General features: G+C 43.9%; 1 long non-coding RNA gene across 1 annotated transcript in view; it reads left to right on the forward strand.

The window, feature by feature from the left end:
* Window positions 1–1,855: 1,855 nt before the first annotated feature.
* The window catches only part of LOC108515170 (uncharacterized), a 12,909-nt gene continuing 8,064 nt past the window's right edge, over window positions 1,856–6,700 (forward strand). Inside the window, exon 1 of the long non-coding RNA XR_001881439.1 lies at window positions 1,856–1,978. This is a non-coding gene — a long non-coding RNA (uncharacterized LOC108515170). The remainder of the gene's footprint in view (window positions 1,979–6,700) is intronic.

Consider the following 6,700-nt stretch of genomic DNA (forward strand, 5'->3'; position numbering starts at 1 on the left):
CAGAGGTTGCAGTGAGCTGAGATCACACCACTGCACTCCAGCCTGGCAACTGAGCGAGACTCCATCTCAAATAAATAAATGAATAAATAAATAAATAAATAAATAAATAAACAAATAAAACCCAAACTGCAGGGCCAAGTGTCTGTCTACCAATGCCATGTGAGGACCTGTGCCCCATGCTGAAATGGCCTCCCCATGCCAGGATGTAGATAGCAAATTTGATTCTGGAAAGGGGTAGAAACATTTACAATGAAGTAAAGAAGAAAAAGTGGCATCCAAGTGTACAGAGAAGTCTTTCGAAAGCCTACTTTTCACCTAGGAAACCCAAAAGAAGCCATTACAGACCCGTCACCTACAAGACTACTGGTGATCATTCTATCCCAAAATCCATTTGAAAGATTGGCAGTCACTTAGCTTCTACTGGAGTCATCAATGCCTGTGGCACTGAGTGGTTGAGGAGCTCACAGAGCCAAAAAAAGTTGACAGATGTGACATAATGAATGACCTCCCTTATCACTCCCAGGTGAGGGATGGCAACAGGACCTTATTGGCAGCGACAGGCTTGAACTCAGGTCACAGGTGAGAAAGGGGATCCAGTTGGAAGAAGAAGCAGACAAGTTATAAGACAAGTTTCACCTGTGCATGGATGGCGTATCAGTCCATTTTCATGCTGCTAATAAAGACATACTCAAGATTGGGTAATTTATGAAGAAAAAGAGGTTTAATGGACTCACAGTTCCACACAGCTGAGGGGGCCTCACAATCACAGTGGAAGGCAAAAGGCACGTCCTACATGGCAGCAGACAAGACAGAATGAGAGCCAAGTGAAAGGGGAGATCCCTTATAGAATCATCAGATCTCACGAGAATTACTACCACGAAAACATACGGGAGAAACTGCCCCCATGATTCAATTACATCCCACCAGGTTCTTCTCACAACATGTGGAAATTATGGGAGCTACAATTCAAGATGCAATTTGGGTGGGGACACAGCCACACCACATCAGATGGAGACCATCAAGTACACCTCAGTTAGTGTGTGTCTGCTCCCTCCTCCTAAAAATAACAGTAATGCTTGCCCTTCCTACCTCCTTTGATGTGTGGTCAGGAATCACTGTGAGAATGAGAAAGTGCAGTCCTTGAAGGTGAGCTCAAGGGGTTAAGCAGGTCACCTTTGGGCTGGGGCAGCCAGGAAGATGCTTCCTGGTGACCTGAAAACATCATGACATGCCCACTAGGTTCCTGCTGCCTAGAGGGGAAATCTGTTTTCAGCTCAGATGTAATCCAACCACAAAGACATTGAAAACAGCCCTCCTGCTGCAAGCAGACAGCCACAGGGTGCTCACCCTACTATTGTTTATAATACCAAACATTCAGAAACAAACTATGCTGTCCAATAGCCCTCAGATATATACAATATGTCTATATAATGGGATACTAATGTATTTTAAAAATAAGAGAATGGCTTGAAAATATGCTCAAGAAGTCATGTTATGTGGAAAAAGCAGACGGCAGGTTCCTCAGGGTCTCCTGTGATGTGGACCAAAATGTTGATGTTTCTATTTCTGCAGCGAGATCCTCTCTCCTTTCAGCTCATCTGTGTTTTCTAAATTTCAACTGTGCTTGAATGAGTAAAGAAACTTTGGCTTCTTCTATTTGTTTTGCTTTGTGTTTAGCCTCTCTTCACCACAGTGCAGTCAAGAATTCCAGGGGCCAAAATGCTGACCGAGCAGTCGGCATGGGTCAGAGCACAGAGCTGCAGCACTGGGCAGGTTATTAATAAGTAATCAGTGGCTAGTATTTCTCAGAATACTTTGGAAGGGAGTAATGCCTCCTAGTCCACCCCACAAAAAAGACTTCAGATGTGGAACTTTGAGCAAGTTCAGTCACAGACTTAAAAAGAAACAGCCCGGCCCATGAGAGCCTGCTTCAGCCAGAACAGCATGAAAACGGTGGAAAAGAATCTGCAGAACCAGGGTAAGGGGAATGACAGGGAGCAGCACAAACCCTGCTTCTTTGAAGGGGCTGTCAGCAGTAATCGGGGAGCAAGAAGCCTTCATTAGGACTCAATTGTATAGCACATGTGATCTGTGGTAGGTGAGCACCAAATGCACTGGAGCATTGCAGATGGGGAGAGAGATCTGCCTTATTTGGGCAGACGTGGCTTTCTAACCCAGAGTACATGAAACAGGCAAGAAGGACCCAAGAAGTTTCTCTCTCTGGATATACTACAGTTTACAAAAAACAATTATTGTTAAATAAAGTGCAGGTTCTACATAAATGCAGTGTTCATCTTACCTATTTTCTGTTTGTGGAAAGGCTTGGATTTAGCCATTGATACTGTGTTCATTGGAATGGCAGTGTGGGAAGTGTAGGGTCAGGGACCAGTCCAGCCTGGGACTTGGACTCTGAACTGCCAGGGGTCACTCTTACAGGGTGCAGTGATATGGCAGCAACTGCTGGCTGCTTTGGAAAGGAAACAACACCTCAACTCAGCAGGCAGCCCACCCAAGGTGTTTCCTTTCAGCTCCCTCCCCACTCTCCCAGAGAAGGTCATTGGCCCTGAAAAGTGATTGCAATAAAATAAAATAAAGTTGGCACAGTGCGGTGGTTCATGACTGTAATCCCAGCACTTTGGGAGGCTGAGGCAGGAGGATTGCTTGAGGTCAGGAGTTGGAGACCAGCCTGGGCAACATGGTGAAACCCCTTCTCTACAAAAGATTCAAAAATTAGCCAGGCGTGCTAGTGTGCAGCTGTAGTCCCAGCTACTTGGGAGGCTGAGGTGGGAGAATAGCTTGAGCCTGGGAGGTAGAGATTGCAGTGAACCACTGCTCTCCAACCTGGGCAACAGAGAGAAACCCCGTCACAAATTAATTAATTAAAGTCAAATACCATAAACAGAAGAGGAAGGAAGAGGGGGCATCATTCTGATTAAAACAGTCTTCCTGATTCGGTTACTTCCCCAAAACGGGGAGGGGGTTGCTACGGCTTAAACCTCCACAGAATCCCCCAGACCACAGGGGAAACTGATGTTGTTGAAGCCTCTGCTCAAAGATGCTATAACTGCCTTGACTCTCTTTGGAAAGGGAGAGGCATTATTCTGACTGCTTTATGAACAGGACAACCAGAGGTCCTGGTTCCTTCATTCAGTTAAGAAAGCCTGCCTGAATGAGGATCCGCGTTGGAGCCCAGGTTTCTAAGACCCTAGCACCTCACTGCCCAAGAGCCACACCCAGATAAACCAAAGCTCCAGAAATAACACCAGGTTTTCCACCTCATTCAATGAGCTTTTGATTGAGAACAGTATCTTGTTTTATTAAGTGATTTACTTTATGAGTTGCAAATACTAGGCACTTGACCCAAAGCCTCAGAGAGTCTTACAGATCCAAATCACTTTATCATTCTACTCCTTGGGTTTTGTGTGTTACAACCACCTATTAACTGATTCTGTGACCTTTAGTGGGCCACTTAACCTCCTTTTCTGAGTTTTTTTCATCCATAATAGAATCCCTCTCCATCCAATAACACAGAAGCCGTGTGGTATAAAACCCATAGACTGAGTTCATGAACTCACATGAGGAGCCTGAAAAAGAAAATGCAGATTCCATCCCCCAGAATTCCAATTCCGTGGACCTGAGCGAGGCCCGGTGAACTGTACTTTTATAATAAGCATCCCTGAAAATGAAGATGCAGGTGGTCAAACTCACACACACACAAAAAAAACCTAGAACAAAAAAACCAACACTCGAGGCATTTTTCTCATCCAACACTCTGTCAATCAATCAATTTTTAACTACAGAAAAGAAGATGTGAAAAGAAAATGATAACAATGACCCAACTGCATCTGCATAAACTTGTGCTTTCATAGACATGATGAAAATCTAATTTGATAGTAAGTCATGAGTCTAGCAGGCAGGAGGAGTTCAATGACCACTGTGTAAATAAACGGGTTTTTTTGGTTTTTGTTTTTGTTTTGTTTTCTGTTTTCTCAAGACAGGGTCTTGCTCTGTTACCCAGGCTGGAGTGCAATGGCACGATCTTGCCTCACTGCAGCCTCAATCTCCTGAGCTCAAGCAATCCTCCCACCTCAGCCTCCTGAGTACTAGGACTACAGGTGCATGCCATGACACTAGGATACTTTGTGTTTATTTTTTGTAGAGACAGGGTCTCTCTATGTTGTCCAGACTAGTCTCAAACTCCTGGGTTCAAGCAATCCACCAGCCTCAGCCTCCCAAGTTGGTGGGATTATAGGCATGAGCCACTGTGCCCAGTCTACTTTTTTTAATACATCTTTTTTTACATTTTCACATCCCCCTGCTGTCAAATATTAAATTACTTATTATCAGCAAAAGCAAGTTGAAAAAAAAATTACCTGGGTCTGAGCAAATTGGAACAGATTTCATACTCAATTGCTCTCAAAGAGAATCTTGACCCAACTCCAATGACCTAACCCAACGCTGCAATTTTCTAGCTCATTGGTGACAAAACTAACTGAAAACGTACATCTAAGTACACTGCCAGCAGCAAGACCCAAGCTGAAGTTACACAGATTTTCTATTCCATGAATACTGTCTTTTTTCAGTCATTATCGATAACATTGATGTTAGTCACTGGGGAGACCACACAAAACAAGATTTGAAGGCTGGGAATGGGTGGGTCTTGGTGTGGGAGGGAGGGGTCTTTGTGTGCCCACATGTCTCTGGCTTCTGATCTCCTTACTGGAACCCTCAGGGGCCAAGAGGAAGGTTGGGGTGGACGAAGCCCAGCATTCTAGTCTCATCCCTGCATTACTGCTGGGTGGAAAGAGGCAAAGATCAACCAAATGAGAACAGCAAAGGCTATTTGTTCAGAGCTTGCTTCAACAAGGGAGTCAGCCATTGTCACTTGCACGTGGCAGTGACCTAAAGGCAGGCAGAGGAGTGGAAGAGCTTTATTGTTGGGATAAAAGGTAGGGGAAAGGCTTTAGATGTGCCCTGATTGGAGGCTGCTGGTGTCGGGAACAGGGCATCCTATGGGATTGGTTAGGGGTGCATGGTGGGCTGTAATTGGTACTAAGTTGGAAGTAGGGACAAAAATTAGAGAGGCTATCAGTTATTAATCAAGTCTTGGCCATTTGGGGCTGATTGTTATGGAAGCTATTGTTTGACTTCCTGGATTGTTACTAGAGATGGTAATCTGACTTCCCATAAACCTGGCTTACAGCAGGCTGGCTTCCCAGGCTGATTATTGTAGATAAGCGATTGGTTTCCTGGGCAGGTGGCTACAGGTTGTGGGTCAGTGTTTTGTTTTTATAAATGAACCATCAATTGTTCATTTGTATATCCAATCTCTGCTCTATAGAACAAACCAGTCTGTAGCAAAGACCCCTGGATAAAGTCCTGAGGCCTTAGACTGTGCACTGGAAACTGTACCTGTCACCCCAGGCAGGAACTGAGACATGGGGGATGTTAGAGTGGGAGAGAACAGGGGTCTTCTCTCCACTGCCTCCTGTGGCAGATGAGTCTCCTGGTCACTCAGCTGGGGATGGTCATGGGGAACTAGAACACCAATCCACCAACTCCCAGCTCAGTGCTCTCCCCAGATCTCAAGGTGTGCCTATGATTCTGATGAGAGATGCCTTCATTTATTAGGGGTATGTGTGGGTTGTCCTTGAGTTCACAAAAGCACTTTTATTAACCCAGAACTCCAAATTGGCCATGTTCTGAAGGACATCTGGGGAATATTGGGTTACAAACCATGAACCACTCCAAATCCCCATTTCCTCATCTGGGAAGGTCGGATGATTCCATTTCTAAAGAGCTTTCCAGGCTATCCTACTGTAATTCTATGATCTTAATGTGTCTACTGTGAGTGTGTCAAAGGATAGTCCTCTATTAGGAACAACCAAGAAGTTGCTGATGAGTCTAAAACATTCTACTCAGAATTCTTCAATTCATCCCAGTAGCTGTCCACTCCAAAATGAGACTATAAAAAATAAATGAAATAAAAAGTAAAGGACTTCCCTAAATACCATATAAAACTTTGACTTTGTCTCCTCATATATTGGTTTCCCAAAAGGAGTAAATTTGACTTAGCATCCTGTTCCATCAGATCAGATAGTCAAGGAAAAGGAATGTGTGTATAATCCAAGTTTTAGAGGATATCTCTGATATTTTGTCCAATTCTATTTTCCAATTCCAAGACTGGGCAGCAAGAGGTATTTTTGTTTGTTTGTTTGTTAATGTATCTTACTCACAAGTTTATAATTTGCTTTCCAAAAATGTTACTTCATATTTGAACTCCATTCATCATTTTAGGTAAATTATTTGCAGGTCCCAGACCTTTATGTCTTTTTTTTTTTTTTTATTTTATTTTTTTTTTTTTTTTTTTTTTTTTGACGGAATCTTGTTCTGTCGCCCAGGCTGGAGTGCAGTGGAACAGTCTTGGCTCACTGCAACCTCAACCTCCAGGTTCAAGTGATTCACTTGCTCAGCCTCCTAAGTAGCTGGGATTACAGGTGAGCACCACCAGCCCCAACTAATTTTTGTATTTTTAGTAGCGATGGGGTTTCGCCATGTTGGCCAGGCTGGTCTCAAACTCCTGACCTCAAGTGATCCTCCTGCTTTGGCTTCCCAAAGTGCTGGGATCACAGGTGTGAGCCACCACACCAGGCCTCCTCCTCTTCTTCTTCTTCTTTTTTTTTTTTTTTTTTTTTTTTTG

Source organism: Rhinopithecus bieti, unplaced genomic scaffold (genome assembly GCF_001698545.2).
Source record: "Rhinopithecus bieti isolate Rb0 unplaced genomic scaffold, ASM169854v2 scaffold_33664, whole genome shotgun sequence".
Taxonomy (NCBI): domain Eukaryota; kingdom Metazoa; phylum Chordata; class Mammalia; order Primates; family Cercopithecidae; genus Rhinopithecus; species Rhinopithecus bieti.